Genomic DNA, 15381 nt, shown 5'->3' on the forward strand with positions numbered 1-15381 from the left:
CCCCAGCCAAAAACAACTCACAAAGGAATTGCGCCCACTTGGAAGTGCATGCATGCAATCCCAGCCCTTGGGAACGGAAGCAGGAAGATAGCGCCTTCCAGGCCAGCCTGGACTACAGCGCCACACTCTGTTTCACAAATGAGCCAAACTGTGGCTTACCCAGTTCACTGTGCCAGGGAGCAGAACAGAACAACAGATCGCCTTCGAGCATTTGGGGGCAAGTAAGACTCAGAAGCACTTAGGAAGGCTTGCTTTCTGGCTTCCAGGATCCTCGAGCCCTGCTCCCAGACACAGCTAGCTCTAGGTCCCTCCTAGGCAAGTGCTCAACCTCTGAGCTATGGCACCTCCCATCTTCTTCCCTTCCTCTCCCTTCTTTTCTTGTGGACACCAGGTCTTGCTGTGTAGATTCCTGACCTTAAAAGACACCTTGTTGGACTTCATTCCAGTGGTTCTCAACCTTCCTAATGCTGCGACCCTTTAATACAGTTTCTCATGTTGTGGTGATTCCCTCCCCACCAAACTAAGTTTGCTACTGTTATGAACCGTAATGTAAATATCTGATATGCAGGATATCTAATAGGTGACTGCCCTATCAGATGCCCAGGTTGAGAACCATTAATCTAGTCTAATATTCATGGTCCTTGCTCCTCCCAAACAGGCTTAAACCTATTCTGACTCCACCAGTTCAGAATGTCCCTGACACTAATGAGTCTGAGGTTCGGACAGAAAGGCAAGGACGTTCGGGCTAGTGCAGAGCAGTTCGGGTTTCCAAGCTGTCACAGCTGCGTGCTGGTTCCTGCCTGCCTGTATCAACCCTTAGGAACGAACAGTGCAGGAACTGGGGGGTCCTACGGTCAGTGATTCCCTGCACACACGTGCAACCAACTGACAAAGACAAAGTTCTGGAGTTTGAATCCAGAACACGGTTAAACTGGTCTGGCTTGGGTTTTGCTGCCTAAAAAGATAAAAGAGCAAAAGGGAGCTAAAGCTTCAGAATTCCTGACTGACTTCGGAGTTACTTTTGCTAATGGTGTTAAGACGTTGCTCTTCCATTAGACTGGAAGGTCAGTGCTCAGGGGAAAGTTGGACAGATCACCTAACCTCTATATGGACAGTGTCTCCTCCTCCAGAATTGGGACAGACCTGAGGATCAGATTAGGTGAACTGGGTGAAAGGGCTCCTGAGTAACACAGGCCTCAACATAAGGAGATTGGGAAGCTAAAGGGCAGAAATTCCCTTTTAGCCTCCAGTATTACTTAGTATTGGTATTTATGAGTTCTCAAAGCATTGTCTTTGGTCCATTGTTACCTAGCACTGACTTTTAACCAACAGAGTAAATTGTAGAATGACCCTGCAGGCCAGACGCCTAAGTTCTGAATCAGAACTATGCACTGTGGCACAGACATTTGCTCCCAGAGTCCACTGGTGCACATCATGGACTGCAGGAAAAATTGAGTTGTGCACCCCTCTACAAAGACTTGATTTTCCCTTCTAGCTGAGACTCTCCACAATGAATGCAAAACTCCCACCCATAGAGTCTTCCAGAAGCTCAGGGTTGACGGCTAAATAACTTGCTGGTATCCTCACAGATAGTGAGGCACAGCGTTGGGCTGGAGTCTCCTAATCTCACTGCCCCTCTCTACTGAAAAAAAAAAGCCATAATACACAATAATATCGCTAACAATGGCGGCTAATACTGTATACTATTATTAGAAGTTAGTCTTCTAAGCTTCATGTTATTCCATTAAACTAGAGGGGGAAAATGGTACAGCATTCTTTTAATTAAAGTAGCCCCCTGAGAAACAAATATATATTTTTTTCTGTCTCTTTCTCAGTTGCATGACACTGCAACCCGAAATCACAACTTGAGGTTCCTGGTGGTGCCCGCTTCCTCTTCTAGTTTGTTTAGTCACAGAATTCGATTCCTGCTGGCCGATTCCGCGCCTCCAAACAGGCTTAGCGTTCTATTGAAATGCGTGAGGCTCCTTAATTCTTGTATAAACAGGTAACCCGAGGGGGTGGGGCGGGGACCGCGGCCCTTGGGTGGGTTTCATGGGAGTGGGGATGGGGTCGGATCTGAAGCCAGCTTCCCAGCGAACAGAGGCAAGGCTAAGGGAGGGCTTGGTTGCAGCTTCTCCAGGCACTGTTTTTGTTCCCTTTCTAGAAACCAGCTGTAACACTAGGTCAGAGCGCATTAAGAATGAGCCACTTTGAACGAGAGGCGCCCAGGCCCCAGGCCCTGCTGTGAAGGCCCCGGCAAAGGTCAGGGTTTGGGCCCCGTGACGTGCCTGCTGGTGCTCTGCGAGCCATGCTCGGCCCCAGGTAAGGACAGCTCCGGAGGTCCCGGCTTCCTGCAGGCCCGCGGCGGGGCTCGCTGCCGCCCTACCTGCTCAGCGCCTTCCTGCCCCGCGAGGCCGGTGGGGTGGGGTGGTACTGCTCGCCTGGGATCCAGGCGGCGTAGGGTCCTTAGTCCTCGGGGGGGCTTACTCTGTACAGCCCCAGGCGGCCGGAAACCACTCTCCCAGATGTCCCCGTGTGGGGCAGGTGCCACTTCTGGGGTCCCTTCTGGATGTCTGAAATGGATGCGACTTTTTGAGCGGCCAAAGTTTCTAAATCTTTTTATCGGGGCTAGTTCGTCATGATTTTTTTCTTTTTAAAAAAACCTTCAGCTAAGGTATCTGCGCTCCTAAAACAACAGGAATGTTGCACTGGCCTTCGGCCAGCGGAGGCTCAGCGAGCTGGATAAAATTTCAGTACAGATTTACGGGAAGTTGCCGGTGTTGGGAGTAAAAATCTGGTTTGGTGAGTTTAAGGGAAGGGAGTATACTAGACAACCTTGCTACTGTGAGGCGAATGGCCTCGGCTGGGGGAGGGCAGGAGGCGGAGAGAGGGAACCGGGAAGAGCCGGGATTGCAGAGGCACAGATTGCTGCCGGACTCCGCCGCGCGCTCCGCGGGATCCGACCCCGCGCCGCTCTGTCCTGGCCACAGCCGCTCCGCAGCCTGCTCATACAACCCAGTCCCGCAGGTCGCCGAGCGCCCAGACCCCGAGAAGCCAGGCTCTGGGTTGGGGAGTTACTCTCCTCAGGTCGCCCAGGTTAAGAAATTGTGACAATCTGGAATTCCCAGAGCCCGAGAGAGTTAAAAAGCCTAGAGCGAGCGATCTGTTGCTTTAAGCTACACGGTGGGAAGGAGCTTGGAGTCTCCTTAAATTTGGTTTCCTGTTTAAAAGAGGGCGGCCAGAGAAGATGTTGTAGGTGGCTGTCTAGCCGGGCCGTGAAAGGTGTTAATTTCTGAAGTGGGCGACACCAAGTACTTACTGAAGGTAAGGTGCACTTTTGGTAGTCCTGACAACTGTCCCCGAATCTTGCATAGGTCCTGATTTTTTTTTTCAGAAATTTTTGTCTTTCTCTCTCTTTTTTCTTTCCTCTTTAGTACTTACCTCTCATTTGACCGCCTTCCTTCTTGAGTGGGAAGTTAAAGGGTTTATAAAAAGATTTTTAAAGCGTCAGCTTTTGGAAAAGCAGATAATCACACAGTCAGCCGCTTCATGTTTCCTGTAGAAATGAGACTTTTTCCACAGTAAAAAAGTTCCCCCCCCCCTTGAAAAAAACCGGTCGCTTTGAGGCACAGGTGACTAGACGGGATTATTAGCGTGAGATTTCGGAATTTCAGGTGACAGGGCGTCTGATTTAAGTGCTAACCAGACAGAGGGGGGTCTTCCTGTAGACAGTCACCTCTGAAGGCTACCGCTTTGCTGTTGTTTCCAGTGGAAAATTCAGTCTGGAGAAGAGTGACAGCTGACGAGGTCTGCCGCTCAGGGGTGTTTAAGAAATCCATGCAAATGAATGGAAGTAGAATTTTCCCAATAAATGACTCTCTAATTAGGTAAAAGTTGACTGGCAAGCTAGTACTGTCCTAAGGCACTTTGGGACGTGGCTTCCTTATTAAGTCTTATCAAAGCGATAAAAAGATACAGTCTTCTAGGCTCTTACAGGCCACTTTTGATTTGTTTTTGTTTTTTCCATTGCTTATTTGAATTAAAAGTCAAACTTCTTTCCCTTCCGGTTAGCCTGTTAGTGACTCACTTCGGAGTTTTCCTTGGGAGGGTTACCAATGAAAACTGTGTTCTTCAGGCCCATGAAGGTCTGAGGCCCCTACTCCATGGTGACAGATGGGGAAAGACACTTGTCCAAGTTGTCCTCTGACTTTCACTCACAGTAGTGGCACCCCTCCAATCAACCAATTAATTAATAAATTTAATTAAATAAATAGTAAAGATGTATTCTTAGGTCAGGCATGGTGGCTTATGCCTTTTATCCTAGCACTAAGGAGGCCAAGGCAGAGATTTGGAAGGTTTAGGGCCCCTGGAAAGCAAGGCATGGTGGCTCACACCTTTAACCCCAGCAATTGAAAGTCAAGGGCAGGAGGCTCTGTCTGAGTTCAAAGTGAGTTTGAAATACAAAGCAAGTTCCTGGCCAGCTAGGACTGCACAGTGAGACTCTATTTTAAATAGATTTTATTTAAAATAAAAAGACCAAACAAACAAATAGTATCTAAGAGTCTTACTGCCGAAGTCAGCCTAAGGAAAGCAAAGGGTGACCCACACAACTTGGAGGATGGGGGTTTTGATCACCAAAGGGTGGTTGGTTATCAGAACAAAAGTGTTTGAGAATTGCAGATGTAATGACCACCATACGATTATTTCATTACTGCTTCATAACTGTAATTTTGCTACTGTTATGAATTGTATTGTAAATATGTGATGGGGGGGCTGCCGTGAAAGGGTCATTCAACCCCCAAAGGGGTCAGAGCCACAGGTTGAGAACCACTGCTCCAGCTGGACCAGAACCCCCAGCCAAGGGGAGAAGGTAGCATTTCGTGGGGTTCAGGCTGCCACTGGTTTATACAGTAGTCTCTCAGAGCCATATGTGATGGTTTTGGGGGGTGCTGCTGTCGAGGGGGGGGCAACTGACGGAAGAAAGGAAGGAGAATTTGGGTTCTTGTTCTCCTTGACCTTCCTTTGTTCTGCTGTGGACACTGGAGGCTTCTGGATGCCTCTGGATTTGCAGGATGCTCCATCCTGGGAGAACAGAGAATCGAGGTTTTCCCTCTTGTCTGCTCCGTGCTTAACTTCATCAAATGAAGACAAGCCGGCCTAGCTAAGCCTCTGGCCCACCTGCGCCTGACTAGAGAGCACACACTCATTTCATCCAGAGTGTTTGCAGTACGAGCTCCAGTGCCACACAGGAGACTGTGGTCCCTCTCTGAGGCCTGAACTCGGGGTGTCTAGTGCAAAAGTGTTACCACTGAGCTACATTCCCCGCTGTGTTAATTTCACTATATATTTATTGAGACAGGGTTCTTTGCATTGTCCAGGCTGGCCAAAACTTGTGAACTTCCTGTCTTAGGCTCTTGAATAGGTGGAGTTATAAATGTGTATGACACTTGTGCCAGCAAGTGTATTTTTTTAAATCCAAATTCTTAATATGAATAGAATTATCTTTCTGTCCATTATTGCCTTGTCAGAAATGTGTAGGATTCAGAATTTAGCAGTGTTATTTTATGACAGTCTCTATAGTTTTTAAAGACTTTTTAAATTTAAAATTTATTATTATTTTTATGTGTATGAGTTTTTTGCCTGTCTGTGCACCACATGTGTATCTGGTGCCTTTGAAAGCCAGAAGAGGGAGTTGAGTCCTCTGGAACAGGAATTACAGAGGGTTGTGAATCTCCACATGGGTGCTGGGAATTGAACCCAGATCCTTTGGAAGAGCAGCCAGTGCTCTTAACCAGTGAGTCATCTCTCCAGCCCCAAGACATACATTATTTGTGTGTGTCTACGCTGCATGTGCGTCTAAGGAGATCAGAAGGAGCCACTTGTGAGCTCACTGTGGGGGCTGGGATCTAACTCTGGAAGTTCTAAGGAAGAGCAGCAAGAGCTCTTGACCTTTGGGCCTCCTCTTCAGCTTGTGCAGTGTTTTGTTCTGTTTGCGTATGTATGTGCACAAGTGTGCAGGGACCTGAAGAGCACAGGAGAATGAGTCAGATTCTCTTGAGCAGAAGTTACAGGCAGTTGTACCAACTCAGTGTGAGTGTTGGGAACTGAACTTGGGGTCCTGATATTTCTTAACCCTTTAGCCATCTCTCCACAGCACTCAACAGCTTTCTTTAAAATAATTTAATTTTTGCGTGTGCACATACGTGTGTGCGCACATTGTGTGTGTGTGCATGAGTAAGCCCTGGTGTCTATGTAGGGGCCAAGTGACAACTTTGTGGAGTTAATTCTCTCTTGCACCTTTTTGGGAGTTCTGTGAGTTCTGAAACTGAACCTATGTTGACAGTTAGCGCCTTTACCTGCCAAGCCATTTCTCCTGCCCTCTGTAGTTTAAGTAATCAGCAGACTGACTTTTTGAGACAGAGTCTCACAGTCTAGCCCATGCTGGCTTACAACATCTGGTTCTCCTGCCTCAGCTGCCCAAGTGCTAGGAGCCACTCTATTTAGGAGACAGAGTTCTACTTTGTGGCTAAGGCAGTTGGTGGTACTGAGGATTTTAAAAAAATCAAGGCAACAATGTTTTTGGATCCATGTTCTCCACACTTATTGAGTACTTAGGGCTTAGTCTCTTCACCTATTCAGTACTTAGAACTTAGTTTCTACCCAAGTTTTGGGGTTTTTTTGTTTGTTTGTTTGTTTGTTTGTTTTGGGTTTTTTGTCTCAATATTCACTGAGTACTTAACTTAGGACTGAAAGTTTTAGACTGGGCTACATGGTAGTCACAAAACAAAACAAAACAAATTAAAAGATTACGTTCCTTTTTTTTTCACATGACAAGAATATGATGATTAAACTTTTTCATTTACTAGTACAACTGTTTTAAGTAATGATTTTTTAAAAGGTTAATGTAAATAACATTTTTCTTAAATAACGATTGGATTTGCTTTCCAGCTTCTATTCTCCTTACTCCCAGGTGCTGGGCATCTAACCCAGGGCCTGAGAGACAGTAGACAAGCCACTCTACCACGGAACCACCCCTCTCTCCACCCTTAAAACTGTCGATTTTTGTGTTTCTTTTTTCTTTGAAGTGAGTTCTCACTATGTAGCTGAGGGTGGCCTCAAATTTTTGTTAATCTTCCTCCTTAGTCAAGGCTAGCCCAGTTTTCCAGAATTACTTTTTTTTTTTTTGGATTTTCAAAGACAGGGTTTCTCTGTGTAACAGCCCTGGCCATCCTGGAACTCTGTTTGTAGACCAGGCTGGCCTCGAACTCACAGAGATCCACTTGTCTCTGCCTCCCGAGTGCTGGGATTAAAGGTATGTGCCACCTCCGCCCAGTTCAGAATTAATACTCTTAAGCTCAAGATCAAAGGTAAATTACGTTCCAAGTAATTGAGCTTTGACTGGCATAGAAAAAGATCTACTTGTGTGAGATAGCTCTTACTCAAGACTTCTTCCAGCTTTTCTGGATTGTCAAGGGTTAATATTTGGATGTTGGTGAGGGAATGGAACTTTCCTTAAAATTGGTCCTAGGCTAATGTTTCTATGGAAGGATATAACCGTAAGGGGAAAAAGAAAAAAGTCTGGCTCTGAGGGTAATTCGTGGGACTTAAAAATATATGTATGTATATATATTGCATGAGTATAGAATACACATAGCAGACTTTTATGAATCTACAATGGAGACATTAAACACAGCTTGAAGGACTTGTCAGAATGATTCCAAAGTAAAGGTCATATTGGAGCCCTTGGATTTCTGGCCTGATTGAAAGAGAGAGAGAGAGAGAGAGAGAGAGAGAGAGAGAGATGTTTCCTCTTGGGAGCAGTCTCTGTGTCTTGTGATGATGTGGATTTCCTGGTCTAATATCGCACAAGCTGTGTGTTAGTCAAGACAACCACTTGCCGAGACTAAGTCCTCCAGAGAATAACTAGTTATGGATTTCCCATAGTAGCAGCGTATACAGGACTTGGGTTCCAAGCTAGGAGGCCGGGGGGGGGGGGGGGCGGGCAGGGAGGACCCCGCCACAGAAATTGGTGTAGAAATGGTTTGATTATTCAGTTGTCACCTCAAATTATTGAAAACATCCCTGCCTCAGAGATTCGGGTGGAACTAGTACCCTGTCACCTTCTCTGTGTGGCCCCGAATCCCCAGGTCAGTCAAACACTCCAGAAGAGGTCGGAGCTTGGCTTCTCATTGGTTCTGTTTCTCTGATAGTTGCTTCTCCTGTGTTCTGTCAACATCCATGTCCAGGAGGGGCGGGGGCAGGAGACCGATGCCCCTTGGTTCTCCCTCAGTACACCGTATTAAACCCGGGGCCTTGCATATGCCAGGCAAACACTCTGCCATGGTTCTCGGCTTGTTCTCATTTTATTTGAAAAGGGAGTCCTGGTGAATTTCCCAGGCTGGCCTTGAACTTAGAGCGCTGCCTTAGCCCCTTGACAAGTTGAGGTTATAAACTTGCAGATTTATAGTCTAAAAAAACCCATGAAGGGGTGGAATTTTCCACTGAGAGTAGAAAGGAAAGTCTCTGGAGAAACAGGTGATTGCCGAGTGTGCCAGTCTTGTGGCATTTACCAGGAGCTCACCTGGAGATTACCAATGCCGTCAATTGCTGCAGGCAAACTGGCCACTGTGGGAAGTCGGGACTGGACTCTCTCCTTTCTGCCTCTCTGTTTGTCTGTTTGTGTCCGTTCCTTTCCTTGTCCTTGTCTGGTTTTGTGGCTTTCTTTGTTTTGATTTTTGAGACAAGAGTCTCACTCTGTAGCCCAGACTTGACTTAAGATCGCTGCCGAGCCCCTGTGTCAGCCTTGGAGTACTGGGATTACAGGTGTGGGCTACTGTACCTGGCTCCCGCCCCTCTCTCCTACTGTGTGAATGTTCCTAGCAGGCTGCCATAGACACCACTTTAGATGAGTTCAAAATACAACCAGAGACCTGTTTGCAGAAGACATAAATCCTCCCACAGCATTTGCTCATTACAGGAACTTAGATTGTATAAAAAGGACTTGTGGGTGTGTTTAAATGTATGTGACATACATTCATCAAACAGTATAAGGTAAGCATGCAGGTAGGAGAGAAGGGGACGAAGCCCAGCCAGGCGGTGATGGCACACGCCTTTAATCCCAGCATTAGGAAGGCAGAGGCAGGCGCGCACCTCTGAGTTCAAGGCCAACATGGTCTACGTACACAGAGAAACCCTCTCTGTGAGGGGTGGTGGGGACCAGAAGCACAGTCACTACCTTGCTGAAGGCCATCAAGACCAGGTTGTCTATCATTAAAAGACAAAGTACCCTGAAACCCTGTGTGTACTGGGAATGTAGCAGTCCTTTGATTTCCTATTTTAAAAATCTGTACTTCCATTTTGAGATTATAGTCAGGTTCATTAATCAAAAAAACAGTGTCCATCTAGTCTCCCCAGTTCACAATGTTTGTCTTTGGGTACATGAATGAAGTACTGGATATGATGAATGTCTGGGTGACTGGGGCCCCTGGAAGCCCTAGCTTCCTAATAGAGCCTCATTTTGTCTCCTGGTCAGTTTTGGTCATACTCCTTGAGAACGGATAGAAGACAGCCCACTCCAGAAAGGATGGGTAATCCTTGCATGGGTGAGCAAGGGTTATCTTTGCGAACCAGTATGACGTGGGCATGTGCACTTGTGCGCAATGAATGCTGCACATTGTGCAATGAAATGGGGACAGGGTGCTTATACCTGACAAGGAAATGCCAGACTATAAAAATTATCACAGAAATATTATCTACCTTGGGGGTGGGGCTAGACCTGGGTGGCAGAACAGGTACTTCACACATGGGGAGCTCTGGGTTCTATCCTCTGTGTATGGATATAGACACACACACACACACACGCTCACAGATGGTGTCGACATGTCTATGTTTCTTAGCACTGTGATCTGGTTTAGTCCTGTGTGTGTGTTTCTGTATATGTGTTTGTGTGTGTGTGTGTGTGTGTGTAGTGTATGTTGCATGTGTGTGATGTGTGTGTTTATGTGTATGTGTGTGTGTACACATGCATATGGAGGCCTGAGACAGTCTCCACCTTACATTTTGAGACAGGGTCTCTCACTGAACCTGGAGCTGACTGATTCAGGGGCCTCACCGACCAGCCAGCTCTAGGGACCTTCCTGTGTCCATCCTCCTCGTGGATGTGCTCCTGGGTCGTTATGTGGATATCAGGGATCCAAACTCAGGGATCCATGGCTCCGTAGCTAGCACTGCACCAACTGAGCTATTTCCTCAACCTCTAGCTCAGTCACTTCAAAAAGCATTTCACAGGTCAAAAGAAAGAAAAAATATTGCCAGGTGTAGTTGTGCAGGGCTGTAAATCTCAGCATTCAGGATGCAAAAGCACAGGGATCGCTATAAATCAGAAGCCAGTCTGGTTTATATAGTTAATTTTGGAACGGCCAGGGCTATATAGCAAGACCCTGCCTCAAACAAAATACCTCTCTCCCCCCAACCTTAAGTAATAAAACAGAATTTTAGTGTTTGAGACAGAGTTGGCCATTCTAAACTTACTGTGGATATCAGACTGGACTGGAATGGGCAGGGATCCACCTGCCGAGTGCTGGGATTACAGGTGTGTGCCACCACACCAGACAAGGCTTTTTCTTGTTGTTGTTGTTGAGTTTTTAATATACTTCCCTCGGGTCAACTGGATTCCTTAATATTTCTTTTTGTTCTTTATTTTCAAAAACAACGACATGGTTCTCAGGACAGCAAGCCCTTGCCAAGAGTAGACCCACCTTCTCAAGACAAAGTCGCCTTTCTGTTACCACAGCTAGGAGGCTTTGGTGTCACAGAGAACTCAATGGCGCACTGCAACTGTGTTGACAGAGGATCCCATGCCTAACGTTGTCTCTTTGTTTCACATCTTACCAGTGAAGACCTGCAAGGTGCTTTAGACTTGCCCAGGGAAGAAGTCCTTGGTTGTTGATTCACCATGGGGTTGTCTAGATGACAAACAGCTATCAAGCCTTGAACTTGAGATCCCCCTGCTGAGAGCATAGGCCGATACCCCCAGGCCTGGCACATAGCTCCTGGGTTTTTTATCTCACACCCTCCCTCCTCTGAGAAAACCCTTTCTTCTGGGGTCTCTCCTAGCTGGATCCAAGATTCTCTTCCCAGGGTCACAAGCAGCTTTCGCTGAAAGACCATTGCCAATGTCTTCAGATCCTGTTGCTGTGTGACTAAATTTCCTGGGGAAATGCAGCACTTACTCACCCCACATAGGGAGCCCACAACACACCAAAGTTTGAACACCACCAAAGTCCAGCTTGGTGAACCACTGAGTTTCACTGGGGTTACTTACAGGAATATGGGTGAGGGGTTACTCATAGGAGCAGAGATGACTCACAGGCAGCTGCGTCACCAAGTCCACCTCAGCGTAGGTGACAGCTCATAACACTAAGAGCCCGCAGGCAGCTCGCAGTTGGAGAGTATCCTCTCCAGCTGCCTCAGGTGGTCTAAACCTCTTCAAAATGGCTCAGCTGGTTTTTTTCCCTCTTCCAGGCAAATTGTCTGGTCTTAGAGTCTTCGCAACTCAGCTTTCTTCAGTCTGAGGGGGGACTCTTCGCTTTTATCGCTTGTTCTAGCAGAATCTGGTCAGTTTTGGGCACTTCCTGAAGCTGTTTTGAGTTGTTTAAGAAGCTTCATATTCCAATCTCAGAGGAAATGGTTGCACAACATTTTTCCGTTATTTTTTTGGTATTGTAGTTGTGCTGCTTCTGAAGAAAACGCTGCTTAGGAATCACCAAGGGGCACAGGGATGACTCCGGTTAGCTGCTAGGGTGCTACTGAAAGTGGCCTCCATTCTGGAGGTGGCTAATATGAATTAGATGTTGTGTGTATATAAAATTATAATACTTCAAACTTCTACGGTTTTTATTATTTTTTATTTTATTTAGATTTTTGAGCTTTGATTTTTATTCTCGTATACAAACACTTGGTACCTTCTACAATCTCTGTGTACTGCAGCAGGCAGTCGGAACTCCCGGTTCACCACAAGACCACAGGAGAGCAGTCTCTACAATGAACTATACTACCAAACTGTGCTTCTCAGCACGTGAGGGGTATTCAGTGCCCTCAAGATGTGCTCTATTCCCAAACGTGCACTAGGTTTATGCCCATGTAATTGTACTGTAAGTCAAGGAGCATTATAAGTGTGCCTCTGAAGTTCTATCATGGCTTCTCAGTACTTGACTAGCTGGCATTGCTGAAAACACAGGGATCAACTCTTCTTTTCAGATATGCCAAAAATACTCAGTTATGCATGGACTGAGGAAGCAAATGCATTGTCTTCGAGGATCTCAGGACTGAGAAAGCAGGCACATAGGAGACAGAGCTGGGGGTGTCTAGAGAAGAAGCTACCTGGTCTCCAAATTCTTCATTTTCTTTTTTTGTTTGTTTCTTTTTTAAAATTGATTTTTATTGATCTCTACATTTTTCTCTTCTCCCCTCCCCTTCAACCCTCTCTGAAGGTCCCCATGCTACCTATTTATTCAGGAGATTTTGCCTTTTTCTACTTCCCATGTAGATTAGATCTGTGTATGTCTCTCTTAGGGTCCTCATTGTTTGGTACAGTTTTTATTGGACCTTATTGCCTAGTATTAGCTAGCCATGATCATCATATGGGACTTTTTCGAGACAAGGTGTCACTGTGATAGCCCTGGAATTCACTATGTAGATTAGGCTGGCCTTGAACTCACAGAGATCTGCTTGCCTTTCCCTCAAGTTCTAGGGTTAAGGTGTGGACCACCATGCACTTTTACATATGCACTTTCTCCAGAATGTAGAGTAAGTTCCTGGGAGGTAGGCAGTGTTTGTCGGAGTAATATTCACATCCCTCAGGTTTGTGAGTGCCCTGACACAAAAAGCAGACTTTTCCTCCAAGTATGTTATCATCTAAAGTAACGTTTTTGCATTTCCTAGGTATGTGCTTTATGTAAATAAATACTTACCCAGATAGCATCCTTCCAAAAGCATTTCTTCCAAAAGCATTTGACCAAAACTTGTCAAAGATGAGATGGGATGCTGCAGTGAACTGAGGCGGGAAGGAGCCAGGTCTGAGATCACCCTGTAGCAGCTAAGCCTCTGAAACCATGGCTCGATGGGGTGTGGTGGGGACTGTCATGGAGCTCAGCCCCTGTGCTCATTACCCTATTCTGAAGGAGCAGTCTTTACAATATTGAACTTGTTGAGCTTTTGTTCTGTGTTTTGTTTTTGTAGCACTCAGTGCCTGGCAGCTAAGCCTCCACATATTCAGATCCTATACTTGCTGAAGCACAGTTAAGAAAAGGAGAAAAAGACGATTCCTCGTAATCATGAAATGCTTCTTAGATAATTGTTGGGAAAAAGGTAGACTCAACTTAACACTGAGAAAATCCCAAAGAGGAAGGTCACTCTTGGGTGACTGTCCCAGCCCAGGAGCCTGGGTACCAGTGCGGCTTTTCTGGTGGCTGGAGGTGTGACTGTCAGCTGAAGAGGGATGAGGAAGGAGGTTGGTTGTGGGAAGTCATGGGAGCTACCTCTAATGAGTTGGTGGAGCACAGAGAAACCAGTGAGAGCCAGTTCCTGCCACCTCGGGTAAGCAGGAGTTCTGCCCAGGGAACTTCTTTTGCTTTTTGCTTCATATTGTGGGTTCCAGAATCTACCTCGAAGTATACGGAGATTTTCAGTGAGCAGCAGAAACCACCAGCTCAGCAGGTAGTAGTGAGCCTCGTAGGAAACGAGCCAGTTGGAACCTTCCTAGCACCTGGGCCCTAAGATGAAGTGCCTGTGACCTGTGTTCTCACACATCCCACAGACAGGCTCTTTCCACTTTGACCGAACTCCTCCCTTGCCTTCTCCCCTCCCCATGTAGGCCCTGGTTGTCAATCACACCTCAGTCTTCTGAGTGCTGGGATTACAGGTATGTGCCACCAAGTTCATTTTTTATATGGTGCTGGGGATTGAGCTCAGGGCTGTGCATGCCAGGCAAGCTCTACCACAGAGGCCCGCTCTGCTGCTGCAGAGGTACTGTCTGTCTGTTTCTGAGATGGGTTCTCACCATGTTGCTCAGCCTTGCCTCCAGTTCCCAGGTTCCAGCGATTCCTCTGCCCTAGTCTCCTAAATTGCTGGCACTGTAGGTGCAGATTACCTGCCCCGGTCACCTCCTGTTTAAAACAGCAGTTCTGTCTTTCATATTGGTTATCTCCTCACTCTTCTGACCCGTGTACTCCTCCTGATTCCACTTAAAAAGGTTCGGTTTTAATTACGTGTGTCTGTATCTGTGTGGATGTCTGCGCACGTGAATGCCTGTAGAGTCTAAAGGTATTGCATCCCCAAGAGCTGAAGTGGTTAGGAGCTGTCTGATATGGGTGCTGGGGACCAAACTTGGGCCTTTTGCAAGAGTAGTATGCATTCTTGACCACTGAGCGATTTATCCAGTCTCTATTTATCACTTTTCAGCATGCTGGACAATTGTGCAGCATATGGTCTCTCTCTCTCTCTCTCTCTCTCTCTCTCTCTCTCTCTGTCTCTCTGTGTCTCTCTGTGTCTCTGTGTCTCTGTCTCTCTCTCCCTGACTGGAATGTCTACTTCATTTATTGCTGTATCCCAAGCACCTTAGGGGTGTCCTCTGCCACAAAATAGGGGATCCATAAATACTTGTTGTGTGAATGAGTAAAACAGTCAGGCTTTTCCTTAGCATAAAGCATGACCCCAAATATATTTATACCTTGTTTGTAGTCATCAAAACACAACCGCGGGTACATCTTCTCAATGAACGTGCTTTTTCTACTCCACCTCTCTGAAGCTGCCATGTTTCCTGTGGTTTCAGTACTTTCTGTATCCATCAGCTCTTGCTAGAGCTGACTAAATAACATCCCGGGCAGAGCCAAGAGCAGGGATGTCTCCATCCTGTCAGCACTTCCCCACTTCCAAATCCAAGCCGCCCCTTTGGCATCGCCTGTGACCTCCACTAAGTCCCCATCCACCCGCGTGGAGCTGGTCTTGTGAATTGCGTGTCCCACGGATAATTGCACTCGGCGACCGGCTCTCGTTGCTCTATTGATTAGCACGTCTTTCTGTTGTTTAATTTGAATGAACAGGTTCTGAAAGTAACTGTTGACAGTGTTCCTCATTATCTTTTTTGGCTTCTGAGGCATTGCTAAGTGCCAACTGCTGCTAATGGAGTTTCTCCATTATGGTGCGTGTGTGTGCGTGCATGTGTGTGGTGCTGGAGATCGAACCTGTGTGTGCCAGGCACACGCTCTACCACAACTACCCCACCCCCTGCAGCGCTTCAGTTAGGTATTTCGCCTTGACCTGTCATGCAACAGAAGTGATGGTATCTTTACTACTACTGGAGAACCTTTGCATGAGACCTTG

At 46.6% G+C, this 15381-nt stretch overlaps 1 protein-coding gene across 5 annotated transcripts in view; it reads left to right on the top strand.

The window, feature by feature from the left end:
* The first annotated feature begins 1887 nt into the window (after window positions 1–1887).
* Window positions 1888–15381, top strand: part of Rbm47 (RNA binding motif protein 47) — a 148567-nt gene continuing 135073 nt past the window's right edge. For 2 of the 5 annotated variants that reach the window (XM_087908996.1, XM_085691833.2), the window contains exon 1: window positions 2933–3324. The gene's annotated coding sequence lies outside the window, so the exon portion shown is untranslated. Of the gene's footprint in view, window positions 2006–2164; window positions 2323–2930; window positions 3325–15381 lie in introns of those variants that run through there. The other 3 variants (XM_048414870.3, XM_085691840.2, XM_085691838.2) reach the window with 3 other exon arrangements.

Source organism: Myodes glareolus, chromosome 8, assembly GCF_982192425.1.
Source record: "Myodes glareolus chromosome 8, mMyoGla1.1, whole genome shotgun sequence".
Lineage (NCBI taxonomy): Eukaryota > Metazoa > Chordata > Mammalia > Rodentia > Cricetidae > Myodes > Myodes glareolus.